The sequence below is a fragment of the Theropithecus gelada genome, chromosome 8 (assembly GCF_003255815.1).
Source record: "Theropithecus gelada isolate Dixy chromosome 8, Tgel_1.0, whole genome shotgun sequence".
In the NCBI taxonomy this organism is placed as follows: Eukaryota; Metazoa; Chordata; class Mammalia; order Primates; family Cercopithecidae; genus Theropithecus; species Theropithecus gelada.
The window spans coordinates 2,688,950-2,715,803 of record NC_037676.1 but is presented as its reverse complement, the minus strand read 5'-3'; positions in this window follow the sequence as shown (position 1 = coordinate 2,715,803).

The window sequence follows — 26,854 nt, the reverse complement described above, 5'->3', positions numbered from 1 at the left end:
CCTCCTGCCTTGGCCTCCCAAAGTGTTGGGATTACAGGTATGAGGCACCACACCCCATCAGATAGTATTTCAATGGTATTTCTTCTCTCCTTTACTCACAAGAAGAGTGGGAATGCTGGCAAGAGGCCATTTAAACACAGTTCATTACTAGTTTTTCTTTCCTCATCCCATGTGATGGGTGAGACGCTTGAGCCTGCTGACATTGTGTTCATATCTAATGTGTTTGTGAGAAATTTGAAGCTACTGGCGAGCTTTGTGTTCGCCATCCTCTGCCCCAGCTGTAGGTGCTGACTCTCTTAATTGCTCAAGGGATGTTTTGATTTTAAAAAATCACCTTAAAATAAAAGTTTAGTGGAATCATATGAACAGCATTTGAATTCATGGAACTCCGCCCTTTCCCTGCCATTAATTGTTCATGCTCTTCTCTTGCTACTTTTTTTTTCTCTTTTGGGTTAAAAACAAAGCAAAAAAACCCACAAATTAACAAAAAGCTCTACGGTGGTACAGAATAGTGTGTATAATATTTTTATGCAAATAAAAAAGTAGCACATGTAAATAAAGTGGCACACATAAATCGTGTTTTCTAGAAAGATATACCAGGGAGGGCTTGGAAGAAAAAAAAACTCTTCTTATTTTATACTTAAAAAGATATTTTTGATGAGAATTGCTGGCAAGATGGCCGAATAGGAAGAGCTCCGGTCTGTAGCTCCCAGTGAGACTGATGCAGAAGATGGGTGATTTCTGCATTTCCAACTGAGGCACCTGGTTCTGCATTTCCAACTGAGGCACCTGGTTCGTCTCACCGGGACCCATTGGACAGTGGGTGCAGTTCACGGAGGGCGAGTTGAAGCAGGGTAGGGTGTCGACTCACCCGGGAAGTGCAAGGGGTCGGGGAATTTTCTCCCCTACCCAAGAGAAACCATGAGGGACTGAGCCTGAGGAACTCTAGCACAGATACTGCGCTTGTCCCATGGTCTTCACAACCCGCAAACCAGGAGGGAAGGAGATTCCCTCCGGTGCCTACCCCATCAGGGCCCTGGGTTTCAAGCACAAAACTGGGCAGCCATTTGGGCAGACACTGAACTAGCTGCAGGGTTCTTTTGTTCTATACCACAGTGGCGCCTGGAACATCAGCGAGACAGAGCCGTTCACTCCCCAGGAAAGGGGCGCTGAAGCCAGGGAGACAACTGGTCTGGCTCGGTGGGGTCCCACCCCCTGCGGAGCCCTGCAAACTAAGATCCTCTGGCTTGAAATTCTTGCTGCCAGCACAGCAGCAGTCTGATTGACCTGGGACAAGAAGAGCTTGGCAGGGGGAGGGGCGTCTGCCATTGCTGAGGCTTCACTAGGTGGTTTTATGATAACAGTGTAAACAAAGCCGCTGGGAAGTTAGAACTGGTCGGAACCCATTGCAGCTCACCAAGACTGCTGTGGCCAGACCCAGGTTTCTCTTCTCTGGGCAGGGCATCTCTGAAAAAAAGGCAGCAGCCCCATTCAGGGTCTTATAGATAAACCTCTATCTCCCTGGGACAAAGCACCTGGGGAAAGGGGAGGCAGCGAGTGCAGCTTCAGCAGAGGTAGAGGCCCTTGCCTGACAGCTCTGAAGAGAGCCCTGAACTTCCCAGCACAGCCGAGCTCTGCTAAGGGTCAGACTGCCTCCTCAAGTGGGTCCCTGACCCCTGTGTGTCCTGACTGGGAGGAACCTCCCAGAAGGGGCTGACAGACACCTCATTCAGAAGAGCTCTGGCTGGCATCTGGCAGGCGACCATCTGGGACAAATCTTCCAGAGGAAAGATCAGGCAGCAACCTTTACTGCTCTGCAGCCTCCACCGGTGACACCCCAGGCAAATAGGGTCGGGAGCGGACATCCAGCAAACTCCAGCAGACTGGCAGCAGAGGGGTCTGACTGTCAGAAGGAAAACTAACAAACAGAAAGGAATAGCGGGTCCACTCAGAGATCCCATCCGAAGGTCACCAACATCAAAGGCCAAAGGTAGATAAATCACAAAGATAGGGAGAAACTAGTGTGAAAAGGCTGAAAAATTCAACAACCAGAATGCCTTTCCTCCAAAGGATCATAACTCCTCGCCAGCAAGGGAACAAAACTGGATGGAGAATGAGTTGGACGAATTGACAGAAGTAGGCTTCAGAAGGTGGGTAAAAACAAACTCCTCCGAGCTAAAGGAGCATGTTCTAACCCAATGCAAGAAAGTTAAGAACCTTGAAAAAAGGTTAGATGAATTTGCTAACTAGAATAACCAGTGTAGAGAAGAACGTAGATGACCTGATGGAGCTGAAAAACACAGCATGAGAACTTCGTGAAGCATAACCAAGTTTCATAGCCAAATCAATCAAGTGGAAAAAGGATATCAGTGAATGAAGATCAACTTAATGAAATAAAGAGAGAAGACAAGATTAGAGAAAAAGGAATAAAAAGGAATGATCAAAGCCTCCAAGAAACATGGGACTATGTTAAAAAACCAAATCTATGTTTGATTGGTGTACCTGAAAGTCACGGGAGAATGGAACCAAGTTGGAAAACACTCTGCAGGATATTATCCAGGAGAACTTCCCCAACCTAGCAAGACAGGCCAACATTCAAATTCAGGAAATACAGAGAACACCACAAAGATACTCCTCGAGAAGAGCAACTCTGAGATACATAATTGTCAGATTCACCAAGGTTGAAGTGAAGGAAAAAATGTTAAGGGCAGCCAGAGAGAAAGGTCAGGTTACCCACAAAGGGAAGCCCATCAGACTAACAGCAGATCTCTCGGCAGAAACCCTACAAGCCAGAAGAGAGTGGGGGCCAATATTCAACATTCTTAAAGAAAAGAACTTTCAACCCAGATTTCATATCCAGCCAAACTAAGCTTCATAAGTGAAGGAGAAATTAAACCCTTAACATACAAGCAAATACTGAGAGATTTTGTCACCACCAGGGCTGCCTTACAAGAGCTCCTGAAGGAAGCAGTAAACATGGAACGGAAAAACTGGTACCAGTCACTGCAAAAACATACCAAATACCAAATTGTAAAGAACATCGACACTATGAAGAAACTGCATCAACAAACAGGCAAAACAACCAGCTAGTATCATAATGACAGGATGAAATTCACACATAACAATATTAACCTTAAACGTAAATGGGCTAAATGCTCCAATTAAAAGACACAGGCTGGCAAATTGGATAGAGTATAGACCCATCAGTGTGCTGTATTCAGGAGACCCATCTCATGTGCAAAGACACACATAGGCTCAAAATAAAGGGATGCAGGAATATTTACCAAGCAAATGGAAAGCAAATAAAAGCAGGAGTTGCGATCCTAATCTCTGATAAAAGAGATTTTAAACCAACAAAGACCAAAAGAGACAAAGAAGGGCATTACATAATGGTAAAGGAATCAATGCAGCAAGAAGAGCTAACTATCCTAAATAGATATGCACCCAATACAGGAGCATCCAGATTAATAAAGCAAGTTCTTAGAGACCGACAAAGAGACTTAGACTCCCACACAATAATAGTGGGAGACTTTAATTAACTTTAATAGTGGGAGACTGTCAATATTAGGCAGATCAATGAGACAGAAAATTAACAAGGATATACAGGACTTGAACTCAGATCTGGACCAAGCAGACCTAACAGACATCGACAGAACTCTCCACCCCAAATCAACAGAATATACATTCTTCTCAGCCCCACATCGTACTTATTCTAAAACTGACCACATAATTGGAAGTAAACACTCCTCAGCAAATACAAAAGAATGAAAATCATAACAAATAGTCTCTCAGACAACAATGCAATCAAGTTAGAACTCAGGATTAAGAAATTCACTCAAAATCGCACAACTACATGGAAACTGAATAACCTGCTCCTGAATGACTACTGGGTAAATAACGAAATTAATGCTGAAATAAAAACGTTCTTTGAAAACAATGAGAACGAAAACACAACATACCAGAATCTCTGGGACACATTTGAAGCAGTGTGTAGAGAGAAATTTACAGTACTAAATGCCCACAAGAGAAAGCAGGAAAGATCTAAAATTGACACTCTAACATCAAAATTACAAGAACTAGAGAAGCAACAGCAAATAAATTCAAAATCTAGCAGAAGACAATAAATAACTAAGAAGAGAGCAGAACTGAAGGACATAGAGACAAGAAAAACCCTTCAAAAAATTAATGAATCCAGGAGCTGGTTTTTAGAAAAGATTAACAAAATAGACCGCTAGGCAGAATAATAAAGAAGACAGAGAGAAGAATCAAATAGATGCAATAAAAAATGGTAAAGGCGATATCACCACAGATCCCACAGAAATAAAAACTACCATCAGAGAATACTATAAACATCTCTATGCAAATAAACTAGAAAATCTAGAGGAAATGGATAAATTCATGAACACATATACTCTCCCAAGTCTAAATTAGGGATAAGTTGAATCCCTGAATAAACCAATAACAAGTTCTGAAATTGAGGCAGTAATTAATAACCTACCAACCAAAAAAAAAGTCCAGGACCAGAGGGACTGATAGCCGAATTCTACCAGAGGTATAAAGAGGAGCTGTTACCATTCCTTCTGAAACTATTCCAAATAATAGAAAAAGAGTGAATCCTCCCTAACTCATATTATGAGACCAGCACCATCCTAATACCAAAACCTGGCAGAGACACAGCAAAAAATGAAAATTTCAGGCCAATATCCCTGATGAACATTGAAGCAAAAACCCTCAATAAAATACTGGGAAACAGAATCCAGCAGCACATCAAAAAGCTTATCCACCGCAATCAAGTCAGCTTCATACCTTGGATGCAAGGCTGGTTCAACATATGCAAATTAATAAAAGTAATCTATCACATAAGCAGAACCAATGACAAAAAACCACATGATTATCTCAATAGATGCAGAAAAGGCCTTTGACAAAATTCAACACCTCTTCATGCTAAAAATTCTCAATAAACTAGGTATTGATGAAACGTACCTCAAAATAATAAGAGCTATTTATGACAAACCCACAGCCAATACCATACTGAATGGGCAAAAACTGGAAGCATACCCTTTGAAAAGCAGCCAAGACGAGGATGCCCTCTCTCACTACTCCTATTTAACATAGTATTGGAAGTTCTGGCCAGGGCAATTAGGCAAGAGAAATAAATAAAGGGTACTCAAATAGGAAAAGAGGAAGTCAAATTGTCTCTGTTTGCAGATGACATGATTGTATACTTAGAAAACCCCATCATCTGAGCCCAAAATCTCCTTAAGCTGATAAGCAAGTTTGGCAAAATCTCAGGATACAAAATCAATGTGCAAAAATCACAGGCATTCCTATACACCAATAACAGACAAACAGAGAGCCAAATCAGGAGTGAACTCCCATTCACAATTGCTATAAAGAGAATAAAATACCTAGGAATGCAACTCACAAGGAATGTGAAGCACCTCTTCAAGGAGAACTACAAACCACTGCTCAAGGAAATAAGGACACAAATGAATCAAAAAACATTCCATGCTCGTGGAGAGGAAGAATCAATATTGTGAAAATGGCCATATTGCTCAAAGTAATTTATAGATTCAATGCTATCCCCATCAAGCTACCATTGCCTTTCTTCACAGAATTGGAAAAAACTAAATTTCATATGGAACCCAAAAAGAGCCTGCATGGCAATTCCAGGCAAGAAGAACAAAGCTGGAGGCGTCATACTACCTGACTTCAAACTATACTATAAGGCTACAGTAACCAAAAGAGCATGGTACTGGTAACAACACAGATATATAGACCAATGGAACAGAACAGAGGCCTCAGAAATAACACCACACATCTACCACCATCTGATCTTTGACAAACCAGACACAAACAATCAATGGGGAAAAGATTCCCTATTTAATAAATGGTGCTGGGAAAACTGGTTAGCCATATGCAGAAAATTGAAACTGGACCCCTTCCTTACACCTTATACAAAAATCAACTCAAGATTGATCATTACTTAAATGTAAGACCTAGGACCATAAAAATCCTAAAAGAAAACCTGGGCAATACCATTCAGGACACAGCCATGGGCAAAGACTTCATGTCTAAAACACCAAAAGCAATGGCAACAGAAGCCAGATTTGACAAGTGGGATCTAATTAAACTAAAGAGCTTCTGCACAGCAAAAGAAACTATCATCAGAGTGAACAGGCAACCTACAGAATGGGAGAAAATTTTTGCAATCTATCCATCTGACAAAGGGCTAATATTCATAATCTACAAAAAACTTAAACAAATTTACAAGGAAAAAACAAACAAACCCATCAAAAAGTGGTCAAAACTTGGAGCTTGCAGTGAGCCGAGATCGCGCCACTGCACTTCAGCCTGGGCGACAGAGCAAGACTCCATCTCAAAAAAAAAAAAAAAAAAAGTGGACAAAGTATGAACAGACACTTCTCAAAAGAAGACATTTATGCAGCCAACAAACATATGAAAAAATGTTCATCATCACTGGCCATTAGATAAATGTAAATCAAACCCACAATGAGATACCACCTCATGCCAGTTAGAATGGCAATCATTAAAAAGTCAGGAAACAACAGATGCTGGAGAGGATGTGGAGAAATAAGAATGCTTTTACACTATTGGTGGGAGTGTAAATTAGTTCAACCATTGTGGGAGACAGTGGGGCGATTTCTCAAGAATCTAGAACCAGAAATACCATTTGACCCAGCAGTCCTACTACTGGGTATATACTGAAAGGATTATAAATCATTCTACTATAAAGACACATGAACACTATGTTTACTGTGGCACTATGCACAATAGCAAAGACTTGGAACCAATGCAAATGCCCATCAATGACAGACTGGATAAAGAAAATGTGGCACATATACACCATGGAATACTATGCAGCCATAAAAAAGGATGAGTTCATGTCTTTGGCAGGGACATGGATGAAGCTGGAAACCATCATTCTCAGCAGTTTCACCACAAAATGTATTCAAAACAAGAGTTTTGTCATCCCTCATTTTTTTTTTTCTTTTTAGAGATGGGATCTCACCATCTTGTCCAGGTTTCCCCTGGGGTCACATGATTCTCCTGCTTCAGCCTCCCCAGTAGCTGGGACTACAGGCACATGCTGCCACGTACAATTAATTTTTTAATTATTCTTTTGTATAGTTGGCATCTCATTATGTTGACCAGGCCAATTTTGAACTCCTGGCCTTAAGCAATCCTCCTGCCTCGGCCTCCCAAAGTGCTGGGATTACAGGCATAAGCCCCTCTGTTCCTGTCCCTGTCCCTCATTTTTACTACAGATTCCAGTTATTCTCCTATAGCCATTTGATTGTGTTTATTGGTGGGAATGACACTCACCCTATTTAATTTTTAAAAAAATAATATAGCCCAGAAACTGATTTCATAAAAACAAAATAAAAAATACTCTATTTTATTTTATTTTATTTTGGGATAGAGTTTCGCTCGTTGCCCAGGCTGGAGTGCAATGGCACAATCTTGGCTCACTACAACCTCTGCCTCCCAGGTTCAAGCAATTCTTTTACCTCAGCCTCCCAAGTAGCTGGGATTACAGGCACCCACCACCACACCCAGCTAATTTTTTGTATTTAGTAGAGACTGGGTTTCACCATGTTGGTCAGGCTGATCTCATACTCCCGACCTCAGGTGATCCACCCGTCTTGGCTGCCCAAAGTGCTGTGATTACAGGTGTGAGCCACTGTGCCTGACCCAATACTCTTCTTTTCTTAAAGAAGGTCTGCTAATGGGCAGGTGGGTCATGTATGGACGGGCATAAATTCTCCTCACCTAGGCCGCACCAGCACCTGTCCTACACAAGCTCCAGACCTGCCGGAGCCTCCACTCCTGAGATGTGTTTCCTCATTAACTTCTCACCTCCACCCACCAGCCCCTGCCCTGGAGTTTCTTTAGCTGTACTGGCTACAGTTTTGAGGGGTTGTTCTCCATACAAATTGCAGCTCTCCTCTGCCACCAAGTCAAAGTGTGCTAGAAGGAATTCACTGAATGACCCTCTTGTTGCCATTCAATTTCATACAGTCTCATCAATCCACATGCCACAGGCCAGAAAGAGCCATGACAATGACCAGCTGTGGAGGGACTCATAGATGAAGCCACAGTCCTGCAAGAAAAACCGGCAAGTTTCCTCAAAAAACAATCTTGTTTTAGACAGAGTCTTGCTCTGTTGCTCAGGCTGTAGCACAGTCGTGCCACCTCGGCTCACTGCAACCGCCGCCTATGAGATTCAATCAATCCTTCTGGATTAGTCTACCTAGTACCTGAAATTACAGATGCCCACCACCATGCCTGGCTAAGTTTTGTAGTTTTAGTAGAGATGGGGTTTCATCCTGTTGGCCAGGCTGGTCTCAAACTCCTGGCCTCAAGTGATCTGCCTGCCTCAGCCTTCCAAAGTCCTGGTATTACAGGCATGAGTCACTGCACCTGGCTGGTTTCTCAAAAATTAAACATAAGTCAGGCTTGGTAGCTCATGTCTGTAATCCCAGCAACTTTGGAAGGCCAAGCTGGGAGGATCTCCTGACTCCAGGAGTTCAAAACTGGCTTGGTCAACATGGTAAGACCCCATCTCTACAAAACTAAAAAAAGATATTAGCTGGGCATAGTGGTATGTGCCTGTTGTCCCAGTTACTCGGGAGGCTGAAGCTGGAGGATCGCTTGAGCCAGGAGGTGGAAGCTGCAGTGAATCATGTTTGCCCCACTGCACTCCAGCCTGGATGACGGAGTGATGTCCTGTCTCAAAGAAAAAAAAAAAAAGAAAAAGAAAAAAGTATAGAAATCTAGCAATTCCAGTCGGGCGCGGTGGCTCAAGCCTGTAATCCCAGCACTTTGGGAGGCCGAGACGGGCGGATCACGAGGTCAGGAGATCGAGACCATCCTGGCTAACACGGTGAAACCCCGTCTCTACTAAAAATACAAAAACTTAGCCAGGCGAGGTGGCGGGCGCCTGTAGTCCCAGCTACTCGGGAGGCTGAGGCAGGAGAATGGCGTGAACCCGGGAGGCGGAGCTTGCAGTGAGCTGAGATCCGGCCACTGCACTCCAGCCTGGGTGACAGAGCAAGACTCCGTCTCAAAAAAAAAAAAAAAAAGAAATCTAGCAATTCCACTTTTGAGTATATAATCAAAGGAACTGACTGCAGAATCTTGAACAGATGTTTGCACACCCACGTTCACAGCAGCGTGATTCACAATAGCCAAAAAGTGGCAGCAACCCAAGCGTCCATCAACAGATGGATGAATGGGCAAAGCGCAGTCCAGCCACACAGTGGAATAGTATTCAGTCTGAAAAAGGAAGGAAATTCTGGCCCATGCTGTAACATGGACGCATCTTGAGGACATTAGGTTAAGTGAAATAAGACAAACACAAAAGGACAAATTTTGTATAATTCCGCTAATCTGAGGTCCCTAGAGAATCAAATTCATAGAAACCGAAAGTAGAATGGGGGTTGCAGGGGCTGGAGGAAGATGGGGGAGTTAGTGTTTAATGGGTGCAGAGATTCAGTTTGAGAAAATGAAACAGTTCTGGAGATGGATGGTGGCGACGGTTGCACCACGATGTGAACATCCTTAAATGCCACTGAACTGTGTACTTAAAAGCGGCTAAAATGTTGGCCATGGTGGCTTATGCGTGTAATCCCAGCACTCTGGGAGGATGAGGTGGGCAGATCACCTGAGGTCAGGAGTTCAAGACCAGTCTGGGCAACATGGCAAAACCCTGTCACTACAAAAAAAAAAAAAATTAGCCAGGTGTCGTGGTGTGCACCTGTAGTCCCAGGTACTCCGGAGGCTGAGGCGGGAGGATCACTTGAGCCCGGAAGGTGGAGGTTGCAGTGAGCCGAGATTGTGCCCCTGCACTCCAGCCTGGGTGATGGAGTGAGACCCTGTCTGAAAAAAAGAGAGTCTGCTGATGCAGGTGGATCACCTGAGGTCGAGAGTTTGAGACCAGTTTGGCCAACACGGTGAAACCATGTCTCTACCAAAATTATAAAAGTTAGCTGGGCATGGTGGTGAGCACCTGTAATCCCAGCTACTGGGGAGGCTGAGGCAGGAGAATCACTTGAACCCACAAGGTGGAGGTTGCAGTGAGCTGAGATTGTGCCACTGCACTCCAGCCTGGGCGACAGAGTGAGACACCATCTCAAAAAAAAAAAAAAAAAAAAAAAAAGGGGGGGCTAAAACGGTAGATTTTATAATTATACTTTGCCACAATTTTAGAAAGAGAAAGAGAGAGAGAGAAGGAGAGAAGCAAGTTATGAACAAGGAGAACAGGGACAAGCGCGTGGCAGGCACTGATCCCGGCCCTTTGAGAGTGAGATGGGAGAGAACACTTAATCCCCGCAATTAAGGGGGCATGATGTGGTTCTTTCCTCAAATCTGCTTATTCATCTTCCAGCAGTTTTATAGGGCTGTGTATGTTCTGAAAATTCCCAATATAGATGCTCCCGGCTTACAATGGGGTTACGCTGCCTGCTAACCCATCGAAAAGTCAAAAAATTTTAAAATGTGCCAGGCATAGTGGCTCATGCCTGTTGTCCCAGCACTTTGGGAGGCCGAGGCAGGCAGATCACTTGAGGTCAGGAGTTCAAGACCAGCGTGACCAACATGGTGAAACCCCTTCTCTACCGAAAATACAAGAATTAGCCGGGCTTGGTGGCAGGCACCTGAAATCCCAGTTTCTCCCGATGCTGAGGCAGGAGAATCACTTGAACCTGGGAAGCAGAGGTTGCAGTGAGAGGAAATTGTGCCACTGCACTCCAGCTCGGGTGACACAATGAGACCCTGTCTCAAAATAACATTAATAATAATAACAAATTATTAAGCGGCGCCATCATAAGTATGGTACTGTCTAAATTTGTTTCCTTCCCACATTCCTGCCTCTACTTCCTTAGATTTTGCCAGTGGTTCTCAGTGTAGGCTGACATTGGGAACCCCTGGGGTACTATCAGAATCTCCAGTGCTGGAGTCCCACATGCAGAAATTCACATGTAATTAGCTGGGGTGGCCGGGGTGTGAGGGAGTTTCAGATCTCTCCGGGTGACTGTCAGGTACAGCCTGAGCAGAGAACCACTGGTTCAGGCCACGGTTCCTTCATCGGGCGATGAGTGAGGCCTCCTGTCTCCAGACGCCATGGCCTTCCTGCGTCCCCTCCATCCTCACCACTGCAGCCTGAGGGATCTTCCTGAAGCAACTGGACCCCACTGATCTGTGGAAGGCTCGGCCAACCCCGCCATAGGGATCAGCTCCAACCCACGGGCGGAGTTCCACCCTTCACATGTTTTTGTAAATAAAGTGTCATTCGCCACTAGCCGAAGCTCATTCATTTGGGACTGCTGGGTGTGCAAAGCCTAAAATACTGACGAGCTGGTCCTTTTCAGAACACGATCCTTTTCAGAACAGTCCAAGACCAGAAGTCCTGCAAGCCTTCGGAGTTCGCTTCCCGCTGCAGGTCCTGCCTCACGGGTCCTGGCTCAGTTAACCTGCTCTAGGGACACCCCCCATTGTTTTGGGCAGAATGGGGTGCACCTCCTCTTGCCCTCATAGGGCCTGGGTTCCATTAGCTCACTGTTCTCCTTGTTTGTGATCGGCCTGTCTCTCTTGCAGAACTGGGAGGGCCAGCAGGGTGGAGGGGGCGGGGCTTCCTCTGTGACTCTCATAGCTGGCCAGGGTCTGGCACACAGTAGGTGCTCAAGATATGTGCTGTCTCAGTGGTTTAGCTGAACGATATTCACTAAAGCCACATCAAAGCCTATGCTGGGCTGGGAGCCGTGGCTCATGCCTGTAATCCCAGCACTTGGGGCGGCTGAGGGAGGTAGATCGCTTGAGCCCAGGAATTCAAGACCAGCCTGGGCAACCTGGTGAGAACCCGTCTCTACTAAAAAAAAAAAAAATAATAAAGCTACATGTGGTGGTGCTTGCCTGTAGTCCCAGCTACTCGGGTGGCTGAGGTAGGAGGAGGGCGTGAGACCTGGGGTTAAGGGGGTGGGTTGAGGCTGTAGTGAGACGTGATTGTTCCGCTCTACTTTAGCCTGGGTAACAGAGAAAGACCTTCTCTCAAAAAAAGAAAAAAAAGAAAAAAGCCTAGGGTGATGTTCATAGGATGAATAGAGGAGTCTTGGTTTGTGCAGAGAAACCTAGAGAGATTTTAAAAAGTTTGGCTGATTTAAAGCTTTCTCTGACTTCACTTTTGCTAAGAATTTGATGACTGTCATTCGTTTAGTCACAATAATAGCAAACAATACAAGTTTTTTGGCAAACAATAACAAAAATAGAGTTTTCACAATGTGCTAAATATGATATAAAGTGCTTTACATGTATATCATTCACATAATTCTCACAACAACCCTGTGATGAACACTATTATTATTCCTGATGTACAGATGAGGAAACTGAGGCACAGAGAGGGTAAGTGACTTGCCCAGATTATATACGGCTAGTAAGTAACAGAGCTGAGACTCAAACCAGGCAGCCTGGGTCCAGAGTCCAAGCTTTTTTTTCTCTTTTTACCGCAGGATCTTGCTCTGTTGCCCAGGCTGGAGGGCAGTCACAGCTCACTGCAGCCTTCACCTCTGAGGCTCAACTGATCCTCCTGCTTCAGCCTCCTGAGTGGCTGGGACTACAGGCATTCTGCACCATGGCCCAGCTAGTTTTTTTTTTTTTTTTTTTTTTTTTTTTTTTTGAGACAGTCTTGCTCTGTCATCCAGGCTGGAGTGCAATGGCACAATCTCGGCTCACTGCAACCTGCACCTCCCGGTTCAAGCAGTTCTCCCTGCCTCAGCCTCCTGAGTAGCTGGGATTACAGTCACTCGCCACCACGCCTGGCTAAGTTTTATATATATATTTTTTAATAGAGATGGGGTTTCGCCATGTTGGCCAAGCTGGTCTTGAACTCCTGATCTCAGGTGATCCACCCCCCTCGGTCTCCCAAAGTGTGAGGATTATAGGCGTGAGCCACTGAGCCTGGCCAGGTTTTCTACTTTGTGTAGAGATAAGGTCTCACTATCTTGTCCTGGTGGATTTTTAACTTCTAGCCCCAAGTGATCCTCCTGCCTCAGCCTCCCAAAGTGTTGTGATTACAAGAGTGAGTCACCACACCTGGCCCAGAGTCAGAGCTTTTAACCACTATGTGACACTGCTTGAGAGTCACAATAACTAATAACAACCCCACCCACAACCATGCAATCGTGGAGCCACCTCACAGGGTCACAGCAAGAGCCGCCCTTCCAGTACAGCAGTCATCGGCCCCACCTGCTCTGCTGAAGCCTGCGGGGGAGGCTGCATAGGCAAGGCAGATGACACTTCCTCTCAGAGGAGTTCAAATCCCAGAGCCGCCTCTTCCTAGCGAGGCACCCTCAGCCAAGATCATGAACTTGTTTTCCTCATCCTTAACAATGGGGCTCACAGCCTCTTCCCCGGGCTGTTGTGAGGGTGAAGCATGTCCCAGAGCAGATACAAAACAGGCCACATGCGCAGAGGGTGGTTGGTCGGTCCATTCAGCCCGATTGGGGCCATTCATTTAATGGGATCCGGATACACCTTGGTCTACGGATCTAGCCAATTGCTGCTGCCGGTTTAGGTTTTGCCTGAATCTCGATCAAAAGTATCTGGTAACCTTCCCTGCTTTGTTTTATTTGAAAACATTGTAAACTCAAAAGGGCTTTTTAAGTCACCCCGGCCTCCTCCCTCCAAGCGGCACTCTCTCCAAGCCACTTCACATGCACATTCAGCCCTCCTCTCCCTTCTACCAGGAGTCTCACTGATGATCCAACGGGATACAGACGGACAGAGAGAATCCAGCCCCGACAAAGCACACTTAACTTTCCAGCAGGGCACGCCTGTCAAAAATAGGAAATCAGTTTCTGTAAAGCTCTCTCTCTTCCTCCTGTGATAAAATCAAATTGAGTGTCAAACGAACCCAAAGGTGAAGAATCTGGCTGTGATTTTATCTTTCTGTCATCCCCCTCTCCGCCCTTCTTAGATTTATTCATTGAAACCAATCTGTGGACCTCTTAGCTTCATGAATTGGAACTCAAGTTGGTACTGAAGGAGGGGAAAGGGTTTATGCTAAGGCCACAGCGCCACCTTGTGACCAATATTTTTACTGCTGTCAACGCGCTCCAGCCGCGGACCTCAGAGGGTGGTGATGCACGAAGAATATGCACAATATTGCTTCCCGAACTTTCTCAGTCTTGTCAGCTTTTTAAAAATATATGTATGTTTTAACATATATGTTCATATATGTTTTAATAAATGTTTTTATATATTTTATATGTTTTAATATATATTTGTTTTCATATATATGTTTATACATATTTGTTTTAACATATATATATGTATTTGCTTGTTTATTTATTTTTCTGCATCTAATCATCTATTATATTTATTTCTAAGAGACGGGTCATGCTTGGTCACCCAGGCTGGAATGCGGTGGCCACTCACTGCAGCCTTGACTTCCTGGGCTCAAGCGGTCCTCCCAACTCAGCCTCCCAAAGTGTTGGGATTACAGGCGTGAGCCGCTGCGTCCAGCCTTGTCAGCTGTTCAAGTCTTAACCTGAGCATTAATTACGGACCATACACATGTAAATCACGGATATATGGTGCATTGCTTGTTTCTGCATGTACCTTAAGGATTGTAGACTCCGGAAAATGAGTGCTCTTTATTCACTAGGTGGCTTATGAACACGTTTTGGGTTTTAACGCATTATCATTAACCCATTCATACTGTGTCCCAAACCCTGTAGTGACATCAGAGAGAAAAATGACACATACCATAGAGTCCCTGACTTCAGACAGATTACAACCTGGTCAAGATGATTCAGTTCCTCTCAAATTGCCTTGAATTGGCCTGATACCGTCTCCCCATACACTGTAGCACCCAAATGCAGGTAGACAGTGAAATTAAGTGGATGTCAAACACGACCACGCCAGCTCTAAAGCATTGGTCACTGGCCAAGAAAATGTGATTAGGAGCTTACTGGAGCTAGCAGATTCCTTCAACACATTCAGTCCTCCCCTCACCCAAGGACAGATTAGGAAGCTCCAGCCAATGGTGCGTCTCTGTCTTGCTTTGAGAAGGAAAATGGAAGTATCTTTTCTCAAGGAGAGAGTTCCCTTCCTCTTTTTCATCTTTTCTTCCTTTATGTCTTTCTTTTTTCCCTTGTTTCCTCCCTCCCTTCCTTCTTCCAGTCTTTCTAACTTTCAGCATTTCAAATCTCCAATGGATACATTTCTGGTGAAAAGTCTAACTAGAAAAAAAAAAAACTGGGGTAGCGGTAGTGGTGGCGACGCTGAAATTTTACAACACTGATTATCTCAGGGTACTCAGAAAATTCTAATGGCTATTATGGGTGTCTTTTATAAAGAAAAATTGGAAAACTAAGTTGATTGTTTCTTAATAAATTCAGTTTGTTTGGCAGACAACATATCTCCAGGCAGAGCATCTTTATTTTTTATTTTCTTTTTCATCTTTAGATGAAACACATGGAACCCCTGCTTTAGACAGAAGTAGGTGCTGACCTCTTGTGGACATGTGTAGCACTACAGCTCTACACAGAAGTAGGTGCTGACCTCTAGTGGGCATGTATAGCACTACAGAGAAGTTGCTTAGGGAGAACAGCTACTGAAAAATGCATTCTAGAAAGATTGTTCTGTTTTCTGCTTTTGCAGATCCCTCAAGATCCTGAAAATTTATCCTGTACCTTCCACATTTTGGCAGCGCTACAGTTTGGGTATATGACCCTCCAGATCTCATGTTGAAATTTGGCCCCCACCATTGGAGGTGGGCGTAGTGGCAGATGATACCTTATGAATAGATTAATGCCCTGGGCAGGGGGTTAAAATGAGCTCTTACTCTGTTAGTTCTGGAGAGCTGGTTGTCAGAAGGAGCCTGGCCCCTCCACCCCCACCTTGCTTCCTTTCTTTCCATGTGGTCTCTGCACACACCAACTCCCTTTCTCATCTGCCCTGAGTAGAGGCAGCCAGAGGCCCTCACCAGAATCAGATACTAGCACCATGCTCCTTGCACAGCCTGCAGAACCATGAACCAGATGAAACGTCTCTTCTTTATAAATTACCCAGTCTTAGGTATTCCTTTATAGCAACACAAAATGGACTAAGACAAGGAGCCACAAATCATCTGCAATTCTTTGGCTGATAAATTATCAAATATAGCTAACCTAACTAGCTTCCTCCCTTTTGCATATGTCCGGCCTGTCTCCTTGCACCTCTGCTTTCTCTTCACGAAGCACCCAGGTAACCCATTATCCAGAGCTCCTACTAATTCTATTCAGTGTTTGTTTCTTGCTGCTGGGGAAGGAGGTTGAGACCAAAGGGAATGAGGGAACATTGAGCAATTTATCTTCATTGTGACCAGCAAGGGCAAATTGTCCTTGGTCTTCTAACCCTGCAGCAAGTATTCATTGCTAAAACACACACATGCACGCGCGCGCGCACACACACACACACACGCACACGCTGTTTATGCAAAACACATTAGTGAGGGTATTTTTCCTACCTTAAGCATCAAGGAAAGCCAGCATGAAGCAGCATAAAGAGTTCTGGGTGGGGAAACAAACAAGGTTCTAGTCCTGGCCCTGCTCAAATGACCATAGGGCACTAGGAACGTCTCTCGGTTCCTCAGTTTTCTTTTTTCTTGCTCCTTTTTCTTTTTTTTTTTTAAAGACAGGTTCTCACTCTGTTGACCAGGCTGGAATGCAGTGGCATGGTCACTGCTCACTGCAGCCTTGAACTCCTGGGCTCAAGCGATTGTCCTGCCTCAGCCTCTCCAGTAGCTGGGATTACAGGCACACACCACCATGCCTGGCTAATTTTTTTTTTTCTTTTTAGTAGAGATGAGGTCTTGTTGCATCACCCAGGCTTGTCTCAATCTCCTGGGATCAAGCAATTCTCCTGTCTCAGCCTCCCAAAGTGCTGGGGTTGCAGGTATGAGCCACCTCTCCTGGCCCTCATTTTTCTCAAATGTAAAGTGAGAGAGTCTGATTAAGTCAACTTTAAAGACAAATTTGGCTTTACTTTTGTATGATTTATGTTGTCTTGACTTTTATTGAAATTTCTATTCAAAGGCACCACCTCTGAAGATTTGGTTGTTAGTGCATAGCCATGCCCAGGAAGACAGTGTGGTTTCAGGCCTGTCAGATATCAGATTGGCCCTTATTAGACATATATTAGTTATCAATTGTTGTGTAACACATTACCATAATGCTTAGTGGCTTAAAACAACAACATTTATTATCTCACCCCATCTGTGGGTCAGGAATCTGGCTGTGGCTTACCTGGGTCTCCTGTCTCAGAGCCTTTTGTGTGGGTGCAATCAAGGTGTTGGTTGGGGCTGTGGTCTCACCTGAAGGCTTGACTGGGAGCAGGATTCATTTCAATGTTTACTCTTGGGGCTACTGACAGGCCTCATTTCCTTATGGACTATTCAATTGAGGGCTTCTCCTCCCTTCCCCTCCCTTCCCCTCCCCTCCCCTCCCTTCCCTTCCCCTCCCCTCCCCTCCCTTCCCTTCCCTTCCCTACAGGGTCTCATTCCGTCACCCAGGCTGGAGTACAGTGGTACAATCTCAGCTCACTACAATCTCTACCTCCAAGGCTCAAGCAATCTTCCCACCTCAGCCTTCTGAGTAATTGGAACTACAGGTGCACGCCACCACACCGAGTGGATTTTTGTAGATTTTGTAGAGATGGGGTTTCACCATGTTACCCAGGGTGGTCTCGAACTCCTGGACTCAAGCAGTCTGCTTACCTCAGCCTCCAAAAGTGCTGGGATTACAGGCATCAGCCACCATGCCAGGCTGGTTTCAGTTTCTTGTACATGGGCTTCTCCATAGGGCAGTTCATAACAAGGCAGTGTGCTTCATCAGAACAAGCGAGTAAGAAGAGCTGGGGAAAAAGAGAGAAGAGGAGATGGGAGTTACACACTCTTGGGAGCTAGTAAGTGATGGCCCATCCCTTGTGCCGTGTTGTATTGATTAGAAGTGAGTTACTAACTTCAGCCACTAAATGAGAGGTGATAATACAAGGAAGGGTGTGGTAGGAATACTAGCAGGCAAGAGGTCTTTGGGAGCTATTAAGAAGCTACCTATCATGCTGTGTGACTTCAGGAAAGTGAATGTCTGTATACCAGTTTCTTTCATTGTAAAATGGGGATAATAATGCCTACACCTCATAGATTTGAGGTAGGAAATACATGTAGAGTATTGGGGACATTTTACCTCAGAGCCCTGTGATCATTATTTCCCATAATCTCCCTGCAGGAGGCCTTCCATATACACGAATGGAGAATCGAATTATCCAGGCTGTTTTATGTTTTCTCCCCAAATAGGCTTTGAGCTCCCTGAGGAATAGTAGCAAATGGAAAATAATGAAAATGTGATGATTTATTTTACCCTTACAGTTATAAATCAAAATAATAAAATAATCTTTAAGCCACCAATTATATGCAGGAAAGAAGTTAAATAGTCATTGGAGGGCTGGTTTCTGTATTTCTCACTGTGGTATTCCTAGCGCCATAGCACCTGGTCTGTGGAAGACACTTAATGAATATCTCCTGAATTGTACACTGTTTTTGTTTTATAAACTATATTTTTTCTCAAGGAAACTGGAATAGCTATTGTTTTGGCTTAAAGAGGCTGCAAGCTTCTTGATATCATAGGGAATATTATTGAAAAGAAAGAACCCGACATCATCGTCTTATCCTTTCTTAAAGTCATGAATTTTTCCGCGTGGAATATTGTATGGTTTATGGTACTTTAAGAAGAGAAGCTCCTAGGAAAGCATAGTTTGAATGATGATTATTATCAGAAACTCAAAGGACTGTATCTTCAGCATAAGGGTGAACTAGCCCTCAGGTTTCCATAATCTGGTTTGTTCAGGAAACCTCAAGCAGTTCCTAGATGGGTAGAACATTTACTGCAGGCAGGAACATATGCAAAACCTCTCTGGGGAAAAGAAGCTTCATCCAATATCTAAAGAGCTTCCTATATATATCTCACTCTGTTTCCCAGGCTGGAGTGCCGTGGCACAATCTCGGCTTATGGTAACTTTTGTCTCCTGGGTTCAAGTGATTCTCCTGCCTCAGCCTCCCGAGTAGCTGCAATTACAGGGGCCCACCCACCACGCTTGGCTAGTTTTTTGTATTTTTAGTAGAGATGGAGTTTCACCATGTTGGTCAGACTGGTTTTGAACTCCTGAGCTCAAGTGATCCACCCACTTCGGCCTCCCAAAGTGCTGGGATTACAGGTGTGAGTCATCATGCTTGACAATAATTATTTTTAGTATGATAGCAGTACGCAAAAATAATAAATGCAAAAGGAGAACAAAACAATAACTAAGAACCAGAAAAACAACAGAACAAGGCCCACAAAGATGTCATTGGAATATTAAAATTCCAATAACAATGGAAATAGTTGAACACAATTAAACAACTGTTGTTCTTACTATATTTAAATAACCAAAACATAAGCTTGGATGCATCTATGGGGAAATAGAAGTAAACAACAACAAAAAGCAAATATAATAGGCAAAACAAATATAGTTTCTAGAAATAAAACACACAATCCTGTAATTAAAAGTTCACCAGATCAGTTCACAATCATGTTAGACATAGCTGAAGAGAGAATTAATCACCTTGAAAACAGGCACAAAAAATTTTCTAGAAAGTAGCACAGAGAAAAAAAAGATCAAATATACAGAAAAATGATTAAGAGGCAGAGAGAAAAAGTCTAACATGTATTTTATTGATGTTCTATAAGTAGTGGGAAATGGGGCAGCAGCAATGTTTGAACACAGAAAGGTGAATAATTTTTTAGAAGTGCTGAGAGAGAGCAAACCACGGATTTGCTGTGAATCACAAACTGGTTCAATACAAAAAAAAATTTACACTGAGATTACAGTAAAGCTTAAAAGATCAAATGGAGATCTTAGAAACAACCAGAAAAGGCTGGGTATGGTGGTTCATGTTTGTAATCCCAGCACTTTGAGAGACTGAGGCAAGACAATAGCTTAAGGCCAGGAGTTTGAGAGGAGCCTGGGCAACATAGTGATACTCCATCTCTGCAAACAAAACAAAACAAAAAACTAAATAATGAGCTGGGCATCATGGTGCACACCTGCGGCCCTAGCTACTTGGGAGGCTGATGTGGGAGGATTGTTGAGTCCAGGAGTTTGAGGTTACAGTGAGCTGTGATTGTACCACTGCACTCTGGCCTGGGTGACAGAGCAAGGCACTGTGTCAAAAACAAAACAATCAGAGGAAAAAGATATCTTCAAAGGAGCAGCAGTGAGACCAACTGCGGACTTCTCAATGGCAACAATGGGAGCCCAAAGACAATGGAATGGCATTGTTAATGCATTAAAAGAAAATAACTACTATTTTATATACTAGAAAGAGATATTTCAGGAATGAATTTGAAATAGAGATTTTTTCATACAGACAAAATAAAAAGGTTTTTCATTATCAAATTATCAATGAGGCAAATTCTAAAGGATATATTTCAAACAGAAATCATATGATACTAAATGGAAGAAATGAATATAGAACAAAAAGTGGTAAATATTGGCTGAGCGCAGTGGCTCAAACCTGTAATCCCAGCACTTTGGGAGACAGATGTAGGTGGATCACCTGAGGTCAGGAGTTCGAGACCAGCCTGACCAACATGATAAAACCTCGTTTCTACTAAAAATACAGAAATTAGCTGGGTGTGGTAGTGGGCACCTGTAATCACAGCTACTCAGGAGGCTCAGGCAGGAGAATTGCTTGAGCCCAGGCGACAAAGGTTGCAATAAGCCAAGATTGCATCACTGCACCACAGCCTGGGTGACAAGAGCAAAACTCCATCTCAAAAAAAAAAAAAAGGTGAATATCTAGACAAAATCTAAATTGCCATTGATTAGATAAAACAATAATAATACCTTGTGAGGTTTAAAATAAAATTAAAATTAAAATTCATGACAATGACAGCAAATATGTTGGAGGAGAATAAATGAAATGTAAATGTTCTACAGATTTTTAGTTGTACAAGAAAAGAGTAAATATTGACTTACTTTAGAATCTGATAGGTTAATTATGCATGTTTTAATTTCTAGGTATCGAGGAAAATAATGGAAATAGAATATATAACTTATAAATCAGGAGTAGGAAAAACAGAATAATAAAACATAATTAAGAAGCAAGAAGGTGGGGGAAACAGAACAGACAGGGCAATTAGAAAGCACAAAATAAGGCTGGGCATGATGGTTCGTGCCTGTAATCCCAGCACTTTGGAAGGCTGAGGCAGGTAGATCACTTGAGGCAAGGAGTTTAAGACCATCCTGGCCAACATTATGAAACCCTATCTCTACTAATAACAAAATCCAAAACAAAGCAAAACAGAAAGCACAAAACAAGATGCTAGATTTAAACTAAATCTATTAGCAATTGCATTAGATATAAGTGGATCACATGCTCCAGTTAACAAAGATCCTCAGGTTATTAACAAAAAAAAAGGAAAATGAAATCATATGTTATTTAATAAGAGATATTTTAAGCATAAAATAATCAAAGTATGAGTAAGAGGACAGTGCATTAACTTTCTATTTCTGCTGTAACAATTTATCACAAACTTAGTGGCTTATGTGATACAAACAAGGTTTTACTGAGCTAAAATCAAAATGTTTTCAGGGCTGTATTCTTCCTGCAGATTTTAGATACCAAAACATTTTTGGCCAGGCGTGGTGGTTCACGCCTGTAATCCCAACACTTTGGGAAACCAACGCAGTAGGATCACTTAAGCCCGAGAATTCAAGACCATCCTAGGCAACATAGGGAAACCCTATCTCTACAAAAAAATAAACAAAATTAGATAGGTTCAGTGGCATGTACCTGTAGTCCCATTTACTCGGGAAGCTGAGGTGGGAGGATTGCTTGAGCCTGAGAGGTAGAGGCTGCAGTGAGCTGAGATTACGACATTGTACTCTAGCCTGGGCAACAGAGTGAGACCCTGTCTTAAAAAAATAAAAAGGAATCTATTTTGGGGTCTTTTCCTGCTTCTGGAATCTTCTAGAAGTTGCCTACATTTCCTGGCTCATGGCCCTCCTCCTCCATCTTCAAAACCAGCAATGTTGAGTCAAGTCCTTCTCACATTGCATCATTCTGACCCAGTCACTACTTCTGCCTCTTTCTTTCACTTTTAAGGACATTGATGATTATATTGGGCCCACCTGGCTAATTCAGGACACTTTCCCTATTTTAAGATTAGGTGATCAGCACATATCTGCAACCTTAATTCTGCTTGGCTACAAAACATATTCAACAGGTTCTGGGGAATTAGAATGTGGACATTGATGAGGGCCATAGAAAGGGAAAGATATACCATGTATTAATCAGAAAGAAAGCCAGGGTAGCTATATTTCTTTATTTTTTAGAGATAGATGTCTTGCTACATTGCCCAGGCTCACCTCAAACTCCTGGGCTCAAGGAATCCTCTTGCCTCGGCCTCCCCAGTAGCTGGGACTGTAGGCATGTGCCACCACACTCAGCTTCAGTGTAGCTATATTTATATTAGACATAACAAACTTTAAAAAGTAAAAAAAGACCTAAATAGACATGCCCTATTAATTAATTGGAAGTCTTAACTTCATTAAAACACCAATTTTCCCCCAATTTAATCTGTGAATTTGATACAATCCCAACCAAAATCTTTGCAGGATTTTTTATAGCAGAAAAGTTAAACATAAAATTTCTATGAAAAAGCAAAGTGGGGATTGCCGGCAAGATGGATGAATAGGAACAGCTCCAGTCTGCAGCTCCCAGCAAGATTGACACAGAAGGTGAGTGATTTCTGCATTTCCAACTGGAGTACCCGATTCACCTCACTGGGACTGGTTGGACAGTGGGGGCAGCCCACAGAGGGCAAGCCGAAGCAGAGTGGGGCGTTGCTTCACCCAGAAAGTGCAAGGGGTTGTGGAATTTTCTCCCCTACCCAAGGGAAGCCATGAGGGACTAAGCCTGAGGAACTGTGCACTCCAGCCCAGATACTGCGCTTTTCCCATGGTCTTTGCAACCTGCAGACGAGGAGATTCCCTCCAGTGCCTAAGCCACCAGGGCCCTGGGTTTCAGGCACAAAACTTGGTGGCCATTTGGGCAGACACTGAGTTAGCTGCTGGAGTTTTTTTCTATACCCGAGTGGAGCCTGGAATGCCAGCGAGACAGAACCTTTAACTCCCCCTGAAAAGGGGGCTGAAGCCAGGGAGCTAAGTGGTCTGGCTTGGTGGGTCCCACCCCCACAGACTCCAGCAAACAAAGATTCACTGGCTTGAAATTAGATCGATCTGGGATGCTGGAGCTTGGTTGGGGGGAGAGGCGTCCACCATTGCTGAGGCTTGAGTAGGTGGTTTTGCCCTCACAGTGTAAACAAAGCCACCAGAATGTTCAAAGGGGGCAGAGCCCACCGTAGCTCAGCAAGGCCACTGTGGCCAGACTGCCTTTCTAGATTTCTCCTTGCTGGGCAGGGCATCTCTGGAAAAAAAAAAAAGGCAGCAGCCCTAGTCAGAGACTTATAGATAAAATCCCCATCTCCCTGGACAGAGCATCTGGGGGAAGGGGCGGCTGTGAGCACAGTTTGACCAGACTTAAATGTCCCTGCCTGGCAGCTCTGAAGAGAGCAGCAAATCACCAAGTACAGCATTCAAGCTCTGCTAAGAGTCAGACTGCCTCCTCAAGTGGGTCCCTGACCCTGTGTATCCTGACTGGGAGACACCTCTCAGTAGAGGCTGAAAGACACCTCATACGGGAGAACTCTGGCTGGCATTTGGCAGGTTCCCCTCTGGGATGAAGATTCCAGAAGAAATAATAGGCAGCAATCTTTGCTGTTCTGCAGCCTCTGTGGTAATACCCAGACAAACAGGGTCTGGAGTGGACCTCCAGCAGACTCCAGCAGATGTGCAGCAGAGGGGCCTGACTGTTAGAAGGAAAACTAACTAACAGAAAGGAATAGCACGTCCACTCAGAGACCACATCCAGAGGTCACCAACATCAAAGACCAAAGGTAGATAAATCCACGAAGATGGGAGAAACCAGCACAAAAAGCCTGAAAATTCCAAAAACCACAATGCCTCTTCTCCTCCAAACGATCACAACTCCTTGCCAGCAAGGGAACAAAACTGGACAGAGAATGAGCTTGATGAATTGACAGAAGTAGGCTTCACAAGGTGGGTAATAACAAACTCCTCCAAGCTAAGATAGCATGTTCTAACTCAACACAAGGAAGCTAAGAACCTTGAAAACAGATTAGACAAATTTGCTAACTAGAATAACCCATTTAGAGAAGGACATAAATGAACTAATGGAGCTGAAAAACACAGCATGAGAACTTCGTGAAGCATACACAAGTATCAATAGCTGAATCAATCAAGTGAAAGGATATCAGACATTGAAGACCAACTTAATGAAATAAAGCATGAAGACAAGATTAGAGAAAAAAGAATGAAAAGGAACAAACAAAGCATCCAAGAAATATGAGACTATGTGAAAAGACCAAACCTACATTTGATTAGTGTACCTGAAAGTAACAGGGAGAATGAAACCAAGTTGGAAAACACTCTGCAGGATATTATCCAGGAGAATTTCACCAACCTAGCAAGACAGGCCAACATTAAATTCAGGAAATACAGAGAACACCACAAAGATACTCCTTGAGAAGAGCAACCCCAAGACATATAATTGTTAGATTCACTAAGGTTGAAATTAAGGTAAAAATGTTAAAGGCAGCCAAAGAGAAAGGTCGGTTACCCACAAAGGGAAGCCCATCAGACTAACAGCAGATCTCTCAACAGAAACCCTACAAGCCACAAGAAAGTGGGGGCCAATATTCAACATTCTCAAAGAAAAGAATTTTCAACCCAGAATTTCATATCTAGCCAAACTAAGCTTCATAAGTGAAGGAGAAATAAAATCCTTTACAGACAAGCAAATGCTGAGAGATTCTGTCACCACCAGACCTACCTTACAAGAGCCTGAAGGAAGCACTAAACATGGAAAGGAACTACTGGTACCAGCCACCGCAAAAACATACCAAATTGTAAAGAACATTGACACTATGAAGAAACTGCATCAACAAACAAGCAAAATAACCAGCTAGCATCATAATGAGAAGATCAAATTCATGCATAACCATATTAACCTTAAATGTAAATGGGCTAATTGCCCCAATTAAAAGACACAGATTGGCAAATTGGATAAAGAGTCAAGATCCATTGGTGTGCTGTATTCAGGAGACCCGTTTCATGTGCAAAGACACACATAGGCTCAAAATAAAGGGATGGAGGAATATTTACCAAGAAAATGCAAAGCAAAAAAGAGCAGGAGTTGCACTTTTAACCTCGGATGAAACAGACTTTAAACCAACAAAGATCAAAAGAGACAAAGAGGGCATTACATAATGGTAATGGGATCAATGCAACAAGAAGAGATAACCAGCCTAAATATATGTGCAGCCAATACAGAAGCACTGAGATTCATAAAGCAAGTTCTTAGAGACATACAAAGAGACTTATACTCCCACACAGGATTATTGGGAGACTTTAACATCCCACTGTCAATGTTAGGCAGATCAATGAGACAGAAAATTAACAAGAATATTCAGAACTTGAACTCAGCTCTGGACCAAGTGGACCTCATAGACATCTACAGAACTCTCCACCCAAAATCAGCAGGATATATATTCCTCTCAGCACCACATCGCACTTATTCAAAAACTGACCACATAATTGGAAGTAAAACACTCCTCAGCAAAAGCAAAAGAATTGAAATTATAACAAACAGTCTTTCAGACCACAGGGTAGTCAAATTAGAAATCAGGATTAAGAAACTCACTGAAAACTGCACAACTACATGGAAACTGAACAACCTGCTCCTGAATGACTACTGGGTAAATAATGAAATTGATGCAGAAATAAAGATGTTCTTTGAAACCAATGAGAACAAAGACACAATGTACCAGTATCTCTGGGACACATTTAAAGCAGTATGCAGCAGGAAATTTATGGCACTGAATGCCCATTAAGAGAAAGCAGGAATTGTCTAAAAATGACACCCTAATATCACAATTAAAAGTACTAGAGAAGCAAGAGCAAACAAATTCAAAAGCTAGCAGAAGACAAGAAAAAAACTAAGAAGAGAGCAGAACTGAAGGAGATAGAGACACAAAAAACCCTTCAAAAAATCAGTGAATCCAGAAGCTGTTTTTTTGAAAAGATCAACAAAATAGACCACTAGCCAAACTAATATAGAAGAAAAGAGAGAAGAATCAAATAGAGGCAATAAAAAACGATAAAAGGGATATCACCATTGATACCAAAGAAATACAAACTACCATCAGAGAATACCATCGAAACCTCTACACAAATAAACTAGAAAATCTAGAAGAAATGGATAAATTCCTGGACACATACACCCTTCCAAGCCTAAACCAGGAAGAAGCAGATTCCCTGAATAGACCAATAACAAGTTCTGAAATTGAGGCAGTAATTAATAGCCTACCAACCAAGAAAAGTCCAAGACCAGACTGATTCACAGCGAAATTCTAAAAGAGGTACACAGAGGAGCTAGTACCATTTCTTCTGAAACATTCCAAACAATAGAAAAAGAGGGAACCCTCACTAACTCATTTTATGAGGCCAGCATCATCCTGATACCAAAACCTGGCAGAGACACAACAAAGAGAGAAAATTTCAGACCCATATCCTTGATGAACAACAATGCAAAAATCCTCAATAAAATACTGGCAAATCGAATCCAGCAGGGCATCAAAAAGCTTATCCACAAAGATCAACTCGGCTTCATCCC